The 18,924-nt window shown below is 38.4% G+C and overlaps 1 protein-coding gene and 1 non-coding gene across 7 annotated transcripts in view; one reads left to right on the top strand and one right to left on the bottom strand.

The window, feature by feature from the left end:
- The window catches only part of EXOC6B (exocyst complex component 6B), a 652,095-nt gene that overhangs the window by 43,839 nt on the left and 589,332 nt on the right, over window positions 1-18,924 (top strand). The window lies entirely within an intron of this gene.
- Window positions 18,710-18,775, bottom strand: LOC115838468. The gene has a single exon (XR_004033493.1). It is a non-coding gene; the product is annotated as a small nucleolar RNA SNORD78 (small nucleolar RNA).

Raw genomic sequence — 18,924 nt, 5'->3', positions numbered from 1 at the left:
AGGATCACTTGAACTCGGGAGGCGGAGGTTGCAGTGAGCTGAGATTGTGCCACTGCACTCCAGCCTGGGCGACAGAGCGAGACTCCATCTCAAGAAAGAAAAAGAAGTGACCAACAGGTATATTAAAAATGCTCAACACCACTAATCATCAGGGAAATGCAATCAAAACCATGGATATATTTTACCTTAGTTAGAATGGCTATTATTAAAAAGACAAAAAAAAAAAATGACAAACAGATATTGGAAAGGGTATGGAGTAAAGGGAGCTTTTATACACTTTCTTGGGAATGTAAATTAGTACAGTCACTATGGAAAACAGTATGGGGGTTTCTCAAAAATAGAACTATCATGTGATCCAGCAGTCTCACTACAGTATATTTATTGGAAGGAAAAGAAGCCAGTATATCAGAGGGATACCTGTACTTGCATGCTGTTTTGCAGGGCAAAAAACATAACAAAGCTACAGAATCAACCTAAGTGCATATCAATGGATGAATGGATAAAGAAAATGAGGTATACACAATGGAATACTGTTCGGCTGCAGAAGAAAATGAAATCGTGTCATTTGCAGCAAGGTGGATGGAACTGGATGTCATTTTGTTGAGTGAATTAAGCCCAGGCCCAGAAAGAAAAATATCAAATGTTGTCACTCATATGTGGGAACTAAAAACATTAATCTGGAGGTAGAGAATAGAATGATAGATACCAGAGGAGTGGGAGGGTGGGTGTGTGGGAGGGAATAAAAAGAAGCTGGTTAATGGGTACTGATATACAGTTAGAAGGAATAAGTTTTAATGTTCTGTAGCAGAGTAGGGTGATTATAGTTAACAATTGTGTTTTGTCTGTTTCAAAATAGCTAGAACAGAAGACTTGAAATTTTCCCAACATATGGGAATGATTAATGCTTGAGGTGATGGACACCTTAAGTATCCTGACTTAATCATTATACAGTCTATACGTGTAACAAAATATCACACATTTCCCACAAAGATGCATAAATATTTGTATCAATAAAATAATTTTTAAAAATAAAAAAGGTAAATCTAAGCCAAAAAGAAATTATAAGATGCAGAATCCTTGGAGATGGTGATATTTGAACTGAGTTTTGAGGAATGGCTAGGATTTGGATTTGTAGATAAAGGAGATTTAGGCATTCTATAATAGTAGGGAAGAAAGAAGAAAAGGTCAAGAAAATATACTTTGTGATGTTGTTAGGATGATATACTCAATATTTCTTTTTTGTTTTTTGAGACTGAGTCTCGCTCTGTTGCCCAGGCTGGAGTGCAGTGGTTTGATCTTGGCTCAGTGCAACCTCCGTTTCCCAGGTTCAAGTGATTCTCCTGCCTCAGCTTCCTGAGTAGCTGGGATTACAGGTGCGCACCACCATGCACAGCTAATTTTTTGTATTTTTAGTAGAGATGGGGTTTCACCATGTTGGCCAGCCTTGTCTCGAACTCCTGACCTCAAATGATCCTCCCACCTCAGCCTCCCAAAGTTCTGGGATTACAGGTGTGAACCACTGCGCCTGGCCTATATACTCAATATTTATTTTTCCCTTCCAGGTACATATGATTGCATGTCCTTTCTCCTTGGAAGTTAGTTGTGGCCATGTGATTTGTTTTGACCAATCATATATGAGTTGAAGTCGTATGAGTCACTTCCAAGTGGAAGTTTTAAGAGTCTATTATTTCCTCACTGTGCTTTTCCTCTGTCACAGTGACCTGCAGTGCTCTGGCTAACTGGCATGCAGGCCACATGCGATCTGTTGCCAATTTTTGTCAATGCAATTTTATTGAAACATAGCCATACTCATTTGTTTATTGTCTATGGCAGCTTTTGCACTACAACAGCAAAATTGAATTGTTGTGATAGATGCCATATGTCCCATAAAGCTGAAAATATTTACTCTGTGGCTATTTACAGAAAAAGTTTACTGACTCTAGATAATTGGCTGCTTCTCAGAGTGAGGACATTGTAGAGGAGAGCCTCCTGCTGACCCACAATGGACTCATATCATCAGCAAGAAAGAAATCTTTATTGTTTTAAGCCACTGAAATTTTGAGGTTCGTTGTTATAGTAGCATAATCTAGTCTATCCTGGCAATTAGACTGTTTATAGGATTAAAAAAAATCGGTTTGCTCAGAGAGGAGAAAAACTTGTGGAGAGGAACAGTATGAAGAAAAAATGGATAGAAATGTTAGGGTAAGATTGGGAAAGTACTAGACTGTTAAGCTCAGAAATTTAGATTTTATTTAGAATCTTCAATATGGATTCAGGCTTGGTATCTTTTTCAAGGGACAGAAGAGTAGCATGGCCAGAACTTTATGACAAAAAGATTAATCTACCAATGGTTATATTAATAGGAGCATTAGGAGTAGTAATTTAGTTAGGAATTTGATCACTTGTAAACACAAAATAAAAATAAAAGCCCCTGAAAACCCACTTTTAAAGTTTTTTTTCCTTAGTGTAACAATTACAAAAACAAAAACAACCTAACAAGGACTTTCTTGTCCTTTTTAATGGTTAATAGCAACCTCAGATTTTCTGTAATTTGAGCTGTTACACAGGGGAGGAAATATCATTGTAAAGGGAATTGGTATAGCTGCTGTTGAATTCTTTATTTACTCTGACTTCCTCTTTTTTAAATAAAGCAAGCACATCATATACTGTCATCTACTCAATGAAATTTGGTGTCAGATAGCCTAAGGTAGTATTTTAAAATGAAAAACAGTCACTTTAGAATTAGTTTCTACTCCATGTCCTGTTGCTTAATCTGCCGTGTGTAGTGTGAATTGAAGGAAACCTTTGTCAGCTTGCCAAGTTACATGAATGCAGCTAAGAGTATATACCAACTCTGCAAGATTTAGATAAAATATTTTAGGGCACAGAATACTTCAGGTTTTTAAATACAGTTTTGTTCTAATTGTACTGTTCTGAAGATAAATAGAAGGAAAAAATAGAACAATAACAAAAAATGCTGAAAAAATCTTTGTATAATCAGGTTATTTTATAAAGTGTTAGAGCTTGTTCTTTTAGTCCTGTTTTGCTCTGCCGAAAGGAATGATTTCTTGTTTTGATTTTATTGTCATAAGGGCATTTGGAAATTTAGAAAATTCATTGTATTGTAGGTATGTTTTTATTGTTTAGTAAGCTATTATTATTTCTTTTCTTTTGGGGTTTATATGTTTATAATACAAAATGTTATGCAGATCATTTTTAAAAAGATATAAGCAGCATACAAATATTTCTTTGCCTTTTTTTCCAGATTATGAAAATAATACATGTAGTGGTTGGGACTCTTTGGTTGCAAGTGACAGAAACTCAGTGTGAATTACACACAACAACAAATGAATCTCCAGAGAATTATGCTGAATAGTACTCCATGATATTGTTGTACCACAGTTTGTTAACCATTTACCTGTTGAACACCTGGGCTGTTTCTTGTTTTGGGCTGTGGCATAATAATAAATTGCATTTGGTCTTTGACCCTGACTTCTGGCACAGAATTCCTAAACTACCTGGAATTTCTTAAGTGAGAAGTCCATAGGTTTATGTTTTGTTATTCATAAGAAGCTCCTTTCAACCATACCTGAGTTTATGCTAATGAGATAATTCTTGATGATGCCCTAGATAGCTTTAGGAGAGGGGCTAGTTGCCAGAAAGACCAAGCCTTGATTAGAGGGTTGGAATATTCAACTTCGTTCCCCAGCCTCCAGGGAGGGGAGAGAGCCCCAATCACCAATGGCCAGTGATTTGATCAATCATACCCATGTAATTAAACCTCCTTAACAACTCCTAAACAATAAGGAGTTTCAGAAAGCTTCCTGGTTGGTGAACACATTGAATTGCTGGGAAGGTGGCATGTCTGAAGGGGACATGGAAGCTCCTTGCATCCCCCTCTTTCTCGTAACTCTGCCTATGCACCTCTTCCATTTGGATTCTTCTGAGTTATACCTTCAATAGTAAATCAGTAAGAGTAAGTAAGCAAAGTGCTTAACTGAGTTCTATATTATTCTAGTAAATTATTGAACCTGGTAGGGAGGGGAGGCATCATGGCAACACTTGAATTTGTAGTTGGCTGGGCAAAAATGTGGGACATCTGGGCACTTCATTTGTGACTGATGCATGAAGTGGGTCAGTTTTATGGGACTGAGCCCTTAACCTGTGGAGTCTGATGCTAACTCCAGGAGATAGTGTGTGAATTAATTAGAATTGTGAGACATCAGTAGGTGTCAGAGAATTGGTGTTGGAAAAGATACTACATATTTTTTGTCAGTAGGAGAAAGAACCATTTGTTGGCTATTATGAATAAAACTGCTGTGAACATTCCTATACTGATTTATATGTATATATATTTCAACATAAGTTAACATTTCTCTAGGGTAAATGCTCAGGAGTGCGGGTGGCTGGACTGTATGGTAAGTGTGTATTTAGTTTTTTTAGTAACTTCAAAAATATTTTTGCAAGTGGCTGTACTATTTTATATTTTCATCAGTAAAGTATTAGTGATGTAGTTTCTCTGCATTCTCATCAGTATTTGGTGTTGTCATTATTTTTTATTTCATCCATTCTGATGGATAGTGATAATGTAGTATTATTTATTATGGTTAGATTTTCAGCTCATCTTTATTATTGTGTTCTACAGAATAACCAGCTTATTATTTGGACTACATATGCAGAGTTTTCTGTTGCTACCTGTTCATATTTTCACTGAGGTAGCCTGTTGCCCTTCCAAAGATTGCCAATATTTACAAACATTTCTTGTAAGACTGGGTGATAATATTAATGAATGTGTTTTTTGATACTATGAAATATATCAATATTTGGAAAACCTATACAACCCAGTGAATCAGTATTTTTTAAATGACCAATGCCTGATGTTACAAAATCACGTGAAATATTCATTTGAAGTATAACATAGACTAATGGGTTTTAATGTAACAAGGTACAAAAAATTTACTGATATGGTTTCAGATTTCACATTGTAACTTTAAGAAAGTATCATTTGTCACATTATAAAATTATACCAAAGAATATTTATATATAATTATCTGAAAAGTCTTTGAAAATACTTTTTAGTTTTCCAGTTACATGTATTGTGAGGCTGAGTTTTCTTCATATACTTTAACCAAAACTGCGCATTGCCATAGATTGAATGCAGAGGCTACAGAATCCAGATGTCTTCTGTTAAGACGACATTAAAGAGACTTTCACAAATGTAAAACAAACTATTTTAACTGTTTTTTACTTGTATAAAATATACTGTTTAACTTGTAGTGGGTTCATTGTTAATTTTAAATGAATTATTTTCAAGGTTCTCAGTTTTAGTTTTTTTTTTCCAACTTTCTTGAGATATAATTTTAAAAAGTATATATCTAAGGTATAGAATATAGAATGAGATGTTTTGATATATATACACATTGTGAAATAATTACTAAAATTGTGCTAATTAACATATTCATCACCTCACATAGTTGCCTTTTTTTTTTTTTTTTTTTTTTTTGGTGAGAAAACTTAAGATCTACCCAGTATGGTGGCTCATACCTGTAATCCCAACACCTTGGGAGGCTGAGGCAGGTGGATTGCTTGAGCCCAGCAGTTCCTGACCAACCTGAGCAAATGGTGAAACCCCATCTTTACAACAAATATGAAAAAAATTAGCTGGGCATGGTGGCTCATGCTTGTGGTCCCAGCTACTTGAGAGGCTGACATGGGAGGATCACCTGAGCCTGGGAGGTTGAGGCTGCAGTAAGTCATGATTGCACCACTGCACTCCAGCCTGGGCAACAGAGTGAGACCCTGTCTCAAAAAAAAAAAAAAAAAAAGAAAAGAAAATCTAAGATTACTGTCTTAGCAAATTTAAATTATACAATATAATAATGTTATTAACTATAGTTACCATGTTGTACATGTTCTTTTATAGTTCTCTGTGGTTCTTTTGTAGCTCTCTACATTTCTTTTGGATGATTATTTTGAAATCTTTGTCAGACAGTTCGTAGATCTTCATTTCTTTAGGGCTGGCTACTAGAGCTTTATTTTGTTCCTTGGGTGGGGTGATTATGGTTTTCCTGCTTATTTGTGATCTTTCTGGCTTTGATTTGATAGTTGTGCATTTGAAGATGTAGGTGCCTCTTCCAGTCTTTACAGGCTGGCTTTGGCAGGGAAAACCCATCACCATGCAGCCTACTCAGAATCTCTGAATGGGCTGATTGGTCGAGTGCACAGGTTGGCTTTCTTCTGGAGTCCTTGGGTAGGCTGGCCTGGTCCCTGGGTCAGCAGGTAGGCATTCCTAGCACCTGGGTTTACAGGATCAGTCCTGTTGCCTGGGTGTGTGGGCCTGGATTCTGGAGTCATGGGGATCAGCCTGGTAAAAGGATCTACTGGGTTGGGCCTGGCAATGGGGTCTGCAGGAGCAGGCCTGAAGCTTGGATCCACAATGACTAACTGGCAATGGGGTAGTCTTGGTGTCTCTTTCCATGGAGGTGAGCCTGGTGCCTAGTACCATGTGGCTGGGCCTAGAACCTGTTTCTGTGGGGACTTGCCTGGCACCAGGTTCTATTGGGCAGGCCTGAAGCCTGGGGCTTTGGGGGCCAGCCTGGCACTGGAGCTTGCCTTAAGCTTGGTCCTGCAGGGGCAGGCCTGGAGCCTTAGGTCACTGGCTGTCCTTGTGTTGGACTTGGCCTGGAGCTTAGGTACATGGCAGCCGGCCTGGCACCAAAATTCACTGGGGAGGCCTGGGGCTGGGGTCCTCAGTGAAGTAGGGTGCTCATATGGTTCTCGTTTTCCTCCAGCGAGGGTCTCTCTTGTGAGCTTGGGGGAAGGGAATCATGGATAATGTGAAGCTGTCTTTCATACCCTCTTTAATGTATATTTTCTTATTTCTGCATTCTACCTAGGTGCTGTGATATCTCACCTGGATTCTTTAGTTCTTTTGAATATATTTTTGTATTTGGATGTTTGTTCAAACTGATGTTTCTGTGAAGGGATGTGTGTTGGAAACTCCTATTCTGCCATCTTGCTGTCATCATTCCTCAGTTTTAATATCTAAAATAGCACATACTGATATATATATAATTCATATAAGCAAAAGCTTTTTAGGGTACTCAGTAATTTTTATTTTTCCTCTTTTCTTTCTTTTTTAGAGATATAGTCTCACCATGTTGCCCAGGCTGGGCTTGAATTCCTGGCCTTAAGCGATCCTTCCACCTTGGCCTCACAAAATGTTGAGATTACAGATGTGAGCCACCACATCCAGCCTCTCAGTAATTTTTAATAATGTAAAGTGGTCTTTTGTCCATAAATTTGGCGAACTCTTGTTTAGATAAAAAGAAACTGAAGAGACATGACAACAAAATGTAATTCATGATCTTAGACTGGATACTTTCCAGTAGGAAATGAAAATTCTCTAAAGAGCATTATTGGGATGATCTTCAAAATCGGAATTTGGACTGCGGATTAGATTATAATTGTATCAATGTAAATTTCTTGAATTTGATAATGGTACTATCATGTAAGAGAGGAGGTACACACTATAGTTTTGCAGGCACGATATATGAAGCCTACTTACAAATGGTTTAGAAAAATAAACATACATATATATGTAGGAAGAGTGATAAAACAAATATGGCAAAAATTAGTGAACTCTGCATAAAGGCTATACAAGAGTTATCTGTGCAATGTGAAATTATTTCAAAATAAAAATTACAACAATTATAAAGTAATATGAATATCTTAGAAGCAATTTTTATAAATTAATTGGCGAGTGTTTTATTGTGCTTGTGATGACTATGAAACGTTTTCGGCAGTTGAAGACACTTCTGGTTATGTAGTAACTTTGTAGTTGTCACCACTTTTCAGAGGATACTCTTTATGCTCTGCTGCCCCCTAGTGACTTTATGCTCATCAGCAATGGTTTCTTCCAAGCTTAGTTAAGTTGGAAATTTAGAGCACTATAATCATTATTTAAAAACAACTTGGTGTCAAGTCAAATAATTTTTCTGGGGGCGAGGGGTAAGACACTACCATGAAGCCATATCTAATGGCCTCCTTTTTTTCTTTGAATTTTTTAAAAATTGTATTTTTGTTCTTGTGGCTCCTTTGTATTGCATCCTCAGTTTTCTCTCTCTCTCTCCCTGAAGGTAATATTTACTGGTTTCTCACCCAAGGGCAACAATGAAACTTAACTTGTGTACTCTTCTCTTATTCTTTCCTCTTAGCATTAAATATCAGGGAATAGTATTATCTTAGTCCTTTACTTTGTAGCTAAGCATACTTGATTTGGCCCATAATCTCTCATTTGTAATCCCCAAATCCTAAAGGCTCTAAAAACTATTTGTTGTCAAAACCTGCCTTAATTCATTTGGCAAGAAAACCTGATGTGAGTTGACTTAATATTTTAATAATCTTTATATTTACCACTTTTGTGAATATTCCTATATTTTACTGCTGAAATATGAATGTGTTTGATTATGGAATGCTTAAGATCTTACTGGGATGTTACATAATATATGACAGATGAGCTGTATTTTTTTTAAATGTACAGAATTTGGTATTATGAAACATTTTGCTACAAGGATTTTCGATTAGGGATTGTAGACCTGTAGTTGATTTGCCTAGCTTTGACTCACAGTTACTGGTATGAGACAGTTGACTAGCTTATTCTACTTTCTATCTTCTCTCTTTTTTTCCTTAGGTGTATAATTTTTATGTACTATTTTTATGTATCATACTTGATCACTTTTAATCTGACCTTGTTTCTATCTTAGAGTTGCAGTTAAATATATTCAGTCTTCATTGACATTCTTTTTTATTGAAATTTTCCCTGTCATCTAGTTGGGTTTGAGTTCCTCCTCTAGTAGTTGCCTTAAGAAGGACTTATGTGAACAACAATTTTTGAGTTATTGTATATTCAAATTTTAGCTCTATAGACTTTATATTCAAAGGCTAGCTTGGTTGAAATTAAAATTCTTGGCTCATGCTTTGTTTCCTTGAGTATCTTGTCTTCAGTGTTGCTGGGGAGAAGTCTGATACTTGCTGGTTATTCTTTTTCCCTAAGTGTTTATTCTTTATTATTATTATTTTTGGCTGTCTATTGACTCTTCTTCCTATTTTATTTTATTTTATTTTATTTTTGAGATGGAGTCTTGCTCTGTCGCCCAGGCTGGAGTGCAGTGGTGTGATCTCGGCTCACTGCAACCTCCACCTCCCAGGTTCAAATGATTTTCCTGTCTCAGCCTCTTGAGTAGCTGGGATTATAGGCACGTGTCACCACACCCGGCTAATTTTTGTATTTTTAGTAGAGACAGGGTTTCGCCATGTTGGCCAGGCTGGTCTCGAATTCCTGACCTCAGGTGATCTGCCTGCCTTGGCCTCCCAAAGTGCTGGGATTACAGGTGTGAGCCACTGGGCCTGGCCCTTCCTTTTTCAGTCATTAGACATTACTCAAAGAATTTCAGCATGTGTCCTTGACTCATTAGAGTATACTATAAATTAATATTTTTAATTTATAGTATTTCACTTCCTTGACACTGCTAGGAATATGTAACACTTTTTCATTTATCCTTTCCCACATCTTACACTGTTGTCATGAATTTTAATTTTACGTGTAATTTTGTTCCCACGCAACATTATCCTTATTATTTTGTAGAGTCACCATTCATGTATGTTTACTCTTTTGTTTGATTCTTCATTTCCTCCTCCATCTCTGTGCTTCATTCTGAGGTCACTTTTCCTTTTGTATGCAGAACTCCCTTTAGCATTTCTTTTAGTGAAGGACTCATTTATTTTGTTTGTATGAATAATGTCTATTTCATCTTATTTTAAAATTGCGGTAAAATATACATAACATGTACTTTACCATTTTAACCATTTTTAAGTGTACAGTTCAGTGGCATTAAGTATATTCACATTTTTCTGTAGCTGAAACTGCCACCTATCTCCAGAACTTGTCTAATCCCAAGTAGCTGGGACTATAGGCACATGCCACTGTGCCTGTTTAATTTTTTTTTGTAGAGACAGGGTTTAGCTTTGTTGCCCAGGCTGGTCTTGACCTCCTGGCTTCAAGCAATATTCTTGCCTCAGCCTCCCAAGGTGCTGGGATTACAGGTGTGAACTACCACGGCTGGCCAAGTATAGTTTTCTTTACATTCATCATGCTTTGGGTTTATAGGGCTTGAAACTATGGACTGATATCTTTCATAAGTTTTTAGAAATACTTGGCTATGATGTCTTTAAGTATTGCTTCTGCACAATTATACAATGATAAAATTTCTTTCAGGAGAATTACAGATTTAAAAATATTTTCATAATATCAGTTAGATGGTATTTACTTAAAAAAAAAAAAAGCTTAGGCCAGGCACAGTGTCTCACGCCTGTAATCCTAGCACTTTGGGAGGCCGAGGCGGGTGGATCACCTGAGGTCTGGAGTTTGAGAACAGCCTGACCAACATGGAGAAACCCTGTCTCTACTGAAATACAAAATTAGCCGGGCGTGGTAGCATATGCCTGTAATCCCAGCTACTCGGGAGGCTGTGGCAAGAGAATCGCTTGAAGCTGGGAGGCAGAGGTTGCAGTGAGCCGAGATCGCACCATTGCACTCCAGCCTGGGCAACAAGAGCCAAACTCTGTCTCAAAGGAAAAAAAAAAAAGCTTACATTCTCCTAGGGGAATAGAATTGAGTTTCTTAGAGGCTGCATGATGTGAAAATATTATTGTTTCAGTGGTGAATGTTATTTATACTTGTATGTTCTTTTCTTTAATTTTTTTCTTCTGTTTCAATTTATTTATTTATTTATTTTTTGACGGAGTTTCACTCTGTCCCCCAGGCTAGAATCTGGAGTGCAGTGGCATGATCTCAACTCACTGTAATCTCTGCCTCCCAGGTTCAAGTGATTCTCCTGCCTCAGCCTCCCAAGTAGCTGGGATTACAGGCCTGCGACATTACGCCCCTCTAATTTTTATATTTTTAGTAGAGATGGGGTTTCGCCATTGTTGTCCAGGCTGGTCTTGAACTCCTGACCTCAGGCGATCCGCCTGCCTCGGCCTCCCAAAGTTCTGGAATTATAAGTGTGAGCCACTGGACTTGGCCTTTATTTATTTATTTATTTATTTATTTATTTATTTATTTATTTATTTTTAGCAAGGTCTCTGTGTCTCCCAGGCTGGAGTGCAGTGGTCTGATCTCTGCTCACTGCAACCTCCGCCTCCCAGGCTTAGGTGATACTCCCACCTCAGCCTCCTGAGTAGCTGGGACCACAGGTGCATGCCACCATGCCTAGCTAATTTTTTTGGTATTTTTTGTAGAGATGGGGTTTTGCCGTGTTTCCCAGGTTGGTCTCAAATTCCTAGCCTCAAGCAATCCGCTGGCCTCGGCCTCTCAAAGTGTTGGGAGTGCAAGCGTGAGCCACTGTGCCTGGCCCAGTTCCAATTTTTAATGTGGCTAATGTCAACAAACGTAACACATATACAAAAGTTCTTGGGGAACCCAAGGGAAATATATATTATAATATATATAATATAATTATAATATATATTATAATATATATGTTAAAAATATATATTATAATATATATTTGAGACCGAGTTTTGCTCTTTTGCCCAGGTTGGAGTGAAATGGCGCGATCTTGGTTCACTGCAACCTCCGCCTCCCGGTTTCAAGCGATTCTCCTGCCTCAGCCTCTCCAGTTGCTAGGATTACAGGCACCCGGCACTACACCCCGCTAATTTTTTGTATTTTTAGAAGAGACAGGGTTTCACCATGTTGCCTAGGCTTGTCTCGAACTCCTGACCTCAGGTGATCCACCCGCCTCGGGCTCCCAAAGTGCCAGGATTACAGGCGTGAGCCCTAGCACTCGGCCAGGAAACCCAATATTTTTTGAGAACATAAAAATAGTGCCAGGCAAAAAATTTTGAGAGCTGTTGGCTGAGGGCTTTTGACGGTGTCCCATGTTTCATTTTTCTTACATTCTTCTGTATTTTACATCCTTTCCTTTCCTTGTTCTCTTTGTGCTTCAATGTGGATTTTTTTCCCTTTTTTTTTTTTTTCTTTTGAGACAGGGTCTCACTCTGTCACCCAAGCTGGAGGGCAATGGTGATCTCGGCTCATTGCAACCTCCGCCTCCTGGTTTCAAGCGATTTTTGTGCCTCAGCCTCCCGAGTAGCTGGGATTACAGACATGCACCACTACGTCCAGCTGATTTTTCTATTTTTGATAGAGATGGAGTTTCACCATGTTGGCCAGGCTGGTCTCCAGCTCCTAACTCAAATGATCCACCTGCCTCATCCTCCCAAAGTGCTGGGATTACAGGCGTGAGCCACCGTGCCCAACCTCAATGTGGATTTTTTCAATTGGCTTATTTGCTGGTAAACCATCTATGGAGTTCTGAATTTTAAAAACCCAGTTCTGGTTTTTCTCCAGTATTATAATAAAAAAACAAATCGTAAGGCTGTAGTGAAATTCTCCATCTTTTCATGTGTTTTGTTCTTTTCCTTTTTTCTTGTCATATTAATCGTAGCCATTTTTAAAGTTCTTATCTGATAAGTTCAATATCTAGATCATCTGTGAATCTCGATTTTTAGTTATGTGATTTTTAGTCATGTGATCTTCTGTTGGCACGCCTGGCAATTTTGGACTGAATAGACATTAAAAAAATTGTGGAGGTTTTGGATGGTGTTTTCTTCCTTATGTGAAGGTCCCTCCCCTCTGCTCCCACTTTTGGTAAGGCAGATGGTATGGCAATATTTAATCCAGTCAACGACTGAGCTGGCTAAATCTAGGGTTCAGCTTTAGTTAGGGTGTGGCTCATTACTGCCTTATGCTATTGTCCTCCAGACATTCCAAAGAGCCTGGAGTGATGACTAGGAGCTCTTCCCTTGGTAGATCCTTAATTCTTTTCTTTCCTTTATACCTCAATACTACCTAATATTCTGTTGGCTTCTCTCAGTCTTTTTGCTTATCTTAACCTCTCTCTTTGTATAGTTTAAGAATTCAGCAAATGTGTTGAGAAAATAATAAGAATGCTATGTATTCTTCCCATTTTTCCTCTTCAGGATTCTACCTCTTATGCCTCTAATTTAAGGTACTAGGGTTCTCTAAAACTGTCAAAAGCTGATTTTCCTGCCTTTTGGTCTTGGCTTTCTGCTTGTTCCCTTTACTGGGGACTTCAGCCTCTTAAATGCAGATTTGGTACTTACCTTGAGGGGGGAAAAGTGACTGAAGAATATTGGCTGACCCATTCTTACTATTCCCCTCTTCTCCAGTGTTCTGTTCCCTTAAATTCTGGTTGCCAGAGCAGTTCTGTTTTTTGTTTTTGTTTTCATTTTTTTGAGATGGAGTCTTGCTCTGTCACCCAGGCTGGAGTGCAATGGCGCAATCTCGGCTCACTGCAACCTCCACCTCCCGGGTTCAAGTGATTCTCCCGCCTCAGCCTCCCCAGTAGCTGGGATTATAGGCACCAGTCATCATGGCTGGCTAAGTTTTGTAATTTAGTAGAGAATGGGGTTTCACCATGTTAGCCAGGCTGGTCTTGAACTCCTGACTTCAGCTGATCCACCCACCTCAGCCTCCCAAAGTGCTGGGATTATAGGCGTGAGCCACCACGCCTGGCTGACTGAGCGGTTCTGTTAGTCCGTCAGGAAAGAATATCATAAACAGGTATGCAGAAGACCTGGAGAGGTATTCATTTATTTATTTTTATTTTAATTTTTTTTGAGAGAGAGGGTGTTGCTCCATTGCCCTGGCTGGAGTGTACTGGAGCTCACTACAGCCTTTAACTCTTGGCCTAAAGCTATCCTCCTGCCTCAGCCTTCCAAGTAGCTGGGACTACAGGCATGTGCCACCATGCCTAGCTAATTTTTTTTTTTTTTTGAGACGGGGTCTCGCTCTTTCGCCCAGCCCGGAGTGCAGTGGCGCAATCTCGGCTCACTGCAAGCTCCGCCTCCCGGGTTCACGCCATTCTCCCGTCTCAGCCCCCCGAGTAGCTGGGACTAGAGGCGCCCGCCACTGCGCCTGGCTAATTTTTTGTATTTTTAGTAGAGACGGGGTTTCACCGTGTTAACCAGGATGGTATCAATCTCCTGACCTCGTGATCCGCCCGCCTCGGCCTCCCAAAGTGCTGGGATTACAGGCGTGAGCCACCGCGCCCGACTGACCAGCTAATTTTTAAAAAATTTTTCTTCCTAAATGGAAGGGACCTTATCAAGTCCCTTTTTTTTTTTTTTGTAGTGATGGGGTCTCACCATGTTGCTCAGGCTGGTATTAAACTCTTGGGCTCAAGTAATCCTCCCACCTTGGCTTCCCAAAGTGCTTGGATTATAGGTGTGAGCAACCACACCTGGCTGGGAGTATCAGTTTAGATTGGAGCAGGAGAAAGGAGAATTTCAAGAAAGAGATTTACAGGCAAAGGGATTCCAGCCAGGAAGGAATGGCAATATTAGTATACAATCTGGCTTAAAAGTGAAGAATATTTGTATAGTTAAAATAATGCAAATGTTATTTGTTTGTTTGCAAAGACAAAGTATGGGCCATCTATGAAAAACAATTATGATTATAGAACAAAATATATGTGTTTATCAACTCTATCAGTGTAAAATTCATTTCCACAGTTGGAGAAAGTAAGGAAAAGATATAAAGAGAAAGGAAGGGGGTCAGGCACGGTGGCTCATGCCTGTCATCCCAGCACTTTGGGAGGCTGAGGCATGATTCGTTGAGCCCAGGAGTTTGAGACCAACGTGCGTAACATAGTGAGACCCCATCTCTACAAAAAATAAAAAATTAGCTGGGTGTGGCACATGCCTGTAGTCTCAGCTACTCTGGAGGCTGAGGTGGGAGGATTGCTTGAGCCTGGGAGGTTAGGGCTACAGTGAGCTGTGATCACGCCACTGCACTCCAGCCTGGGCAACAGAGTGAGACTCTGTCTCAAAAAAAAAAAAAAAAAAAAAGAGAGAAAATAAGGGGGAGGTAATGCTTCATTTTGCATAGTTGGGAATCATGATAATCTGTTTTTAATAATACAAGAAACAAAAGCATAACTATATTATTTATATTACAAAAGCAATCTTTGGAAAAACTAAAAGGGGTATATAAGTATTGAGAGGAGAGGAAAAGGAATGATACGGTATGATGAGGTAATTTTTGATCAATTATAGTGGGAAATAGACAACATCTAAAATGGATAAAGGGAAAATGGCAATATTATCTTTTTATTTTATATTATTTTAATTTTTTAAGACAAGGGCTCGCTCTATTGCCCATGCTGGAGTGCAGTGGTACGATCACAGCTCACTGGAGCCTTGACCCCCTGGGCTCAAGCGATCCTCCCACCACAGCCTCCCGAGTACCTGGTACTATAGGCACGCCACCACACCCGGCTAATTTTTGTATTTTTTGTAGAGACAAGGTTTCACCATGTTGCCCAGGTTGGTCTCAAAGCCCTGGGCTCAAGCAATCTGCCTGCCTTGGCCTCTCAAGCTGCTGAGTTTACCGGTGTGAGCCACCACACCCATTCAATATTATATTATTTGAAGATATGGGCTTACTTCTCAAAAATTAAAAATAGAAACATTTATGAAAGTTCAAATTGGGCCGGGTGTGGTGGCTCATGCCTGCAATCCCAGTGCTTTGGGAGGCTGAGGCAGGGTGGATTGTTTGAGGTAGGAGTTCCAGACCAGCCTGGCCAACATGGTGAAAACCCATCTCTACCAAAAAATACAAAAATTACTCAGGCGTGGTGGCACATGCCTGTAGTCCCAGCTACTTGGGAGGCTGAGATAGGAGGATCACTTGAGTCTGGGAGGTGTGCAGTGAGCCAAGATCATACCACTGCACTCCAGCCTGGGTGCCAGAGTAAGACCCTGTCAAAAGAAAAAAAAAAAAAAGAAAAAACACGTTCAAATTGACTTTCTCTGGAAAACAGGAATGGAAATTCAAGAAGCTCAAACAACTCCTTGAGCAGGATAAACATAAACAACCAAACAACACCAAGGTACTATACAAAGGAATGACAACAATAGCTCTAAATACAGGAAGGGGGAAATGGAAGTATACTCAATTAATTATAAAGAAAACAGGAAAACAGGAGATAATTTATGTTAACACAATTACCTATATGACTAGGTTTAACTCTGTTATCTTGCTGTTTGTTTTTTGTTTGTCTCATCTTTTTTTTCTCTTTATTTCTCGTTTCATATTCTCCTTAACTGAATTAGAACAACCAAATATTTTTAAAGATTCCATTGTTAGGTATACCTTCTTAGTGTTTTTTGTTTTGTTTTGTTTGTTTTTAGTGGTTGCTTTAGGGTTTACCGTATGCATCTTTAACTTATTGCAATGTATTTTCAAATGCTATTATATGTGTTTGTATATAACATACAATCCTTAAAACAGTATATTTTCATTTCACCCATTGATCTTTGAGTTATCGTTAATTATATTTTACTTCTACATGTGTTTTGAATTCCATAGTTCGTTATCATTTTTGCTTTGAACAATCAGCAATCTTTTTTTAAATGTTATCTTTTAAAAGAAATTTTAAAATAATAAAAATATTATATATGTTCCTATATATTTACCAGTTTATTTGCTCCTTATGCTTTTGTGAAGATCCAGATTTTGGACAGATTTTATATTATTTTTGCCGGAGGAACTTACTTTAAGAGTTTTTATAGTGCAGGTCTACTGACAACAAATTTTCTAAGATTTTGCTTTGTTGATTGATATGTTTGCTAGGTATAAAATTCTTGATTTACAATTTTTTTTTTTCCTTTAGCACTTTACAGATATCTTTCCATTGTCTTCTTCTTTATATAATTTGGATGAGAAGTCTGCAGTCATTCTTTCTTTGTGTTTTATGTGTTATTTTCTTCCCTCTGCTTTTGCTTTTAAGGTTTATTTTTCTTTATTACTGTTTGTTAGCAACTCCAAGAAGCCTTTTCTGACTAATCCATTTCTGTGCTGAACATTCCTTTATTTTTCATTGCTATATCACCTAAGTGTAACAGATTTAAATGTTGTATTACTTTATACACAGGTTTTTTCTTCTTTTCTTTTTTTTTTTTTTTTTTTTTGAGATGGAGTCTCACTCTTTTGCCAGGCTGGAGTGCAGTGGCACCATCTCGGCTCACTGCAACCTCTGCTTCCCCAGTTCAAGTGATTCTGCTGCCTCAGCTTCCCAAGTGGCTGGGACTATAGGTACATGCCACCATGCTCAGCTAATTTTTGTAGTTTTTGTAGAGATGGGGTTTTACCATGTTCGCTAGGATGGTCTTGATCTCTTGACCTTGTGGTCTGCCCGCCTCAGCCTCCCAAAGTGCTGGGATTACAGGCATGAGCCACCATACCTGGCTTTTTTTTTTTTTTTTTTAAATTTGAGATGAGCAGTATGTTGCTCAGGGTGATCTTGAACTCCTGGGCTCAAGAGAACCTTTGACCTCAGCCTCCTGAGTAGCTGGGATTACAGGCATATGCTACCATCCTTAGCTCCTGAACAGTTTTATAATTACTTTTCATTGTGGTTTCTTATATATTTCCTTACTAATTATAGTATGGGCACCCTCAAAGAAAGATATTCTTTTCTTTTTGTTTTTGGTAAATTCTCAGTCAATAGATACTAAATGAGCCTATGGCAGGAAAATGCCCAAACCACCTAACATAGCCAATCTTGTTAAATTTCTGAGAAAGCAGTGTCTATTTAATTTGGTGAGGCCACTTATTTTATTATTTAATAGTCAAATTTCTCTTGCACTTTAAAAGTCTATTTTAGTTTGGTCCATTTTGAACATTAAAAAAAAAAAGATGCTGCTACTTTCCCTCTTTAAAGAAATAATCAAGTTATGCCATAGATTGGAGAGCTAGAATGTGGTGGTGATATTTCATAGCTTTTGGAGAGTGCCCTAAATATAATGCTTTGGAGAAGTAATTTATTGGCAAGCAACTTTGTTTCTTCAGTGATGATTGGGGTCACAGTAGATCATCACTTTGTTGAGTTTAGAGTTCACCTGTGTAGAACATCAGATTCTCTAAAGAAGTTATACAGCCCAAACCAGATCGATCTATTGATAATGGAAGAGTAATGAAAATGTACAGTAGGCCTCAGGTAGATATCTAACAAATTTTAATCATATGTCTTTTTTTTTTTTTTTTGAGACCGAGTCTTGCTCTTCACCCAGGTTGCAGTGCAGTGGCATAATCTCAGCTTACTGCAACCTCCTCCTCCTGGGTTCAAGTGATTCTCCTGCCTCAGCCTCCTGAGTACCTGGGATAATAGGTGCACACCACCACACCCAGCTAATTTTTGTATTTTTAGTAGAGATGGGGTTTCGCTGTGTTGGCCAGGCTGGTCTTGAACTCCTGACCTCAGGTGATTCACCCGTCTCAGCCTCAGAAAGTGTTGGGATTACAGGCGTGAGCCCCCCTGCCTGGCATCATGTGTCATTTTTGAGAGAAGTGAAATTTGCTTTCCACAGTTACCCATTGTAATTTCTTAATTCCTTGTATTGAACTAATCATGCAGTTTTAGTGGTCTCTCTTTTCAGAAAGATGTCTCTTAACATGTTAAGCTTTATCTTAAAATATTTATATTGTTGGTTTAGTTTTTCCTTGACTTTTATGATTTGAGTTTTGTTATCACTTGTGTTAAATATTATTTTCATTGCTCTAGGACCATTGTTTCAAATAAATTCATGTAGATCAAGGTTGTTTCAGGTCTTTTTTTTCTTCTTCAATGTTAACTTTTGTTTACATGCTCATTTCAGGTCAGACATTTGATGAACATTATTACATGTTTCAAGTTTTAGTCTTACCATTCATAGTATTAAAAATAAAATCAACTTAGTATTATTTATGTAGTTTAACATATAGTTGATTTCTTGATCTAAGTAGAAAGTAAAATTATTGAATAGAGTGGACATTAAGATGACTTCATGTAGAGA

The sequence above is a fragment of the Nomascus leucogenys genome, chromosome 14 (assembly GCF_006542625.1).
Source record: "Nomascus leucogenys isolate Asia chromosome 14, Asia_NLE_v1, whole genome shotgun sequence".
Classification (NCBI taxonomy): Eukaryota; Metazoa; Chordata; class Mammalia; order Primates; family Hylobatidae; genus Nomascus; species Nomascus leucogenys.
Note: the sequence above shows the minus strand (reverse complement) of the source record. Positions and strands in the feature narration are given on the sequence as shown.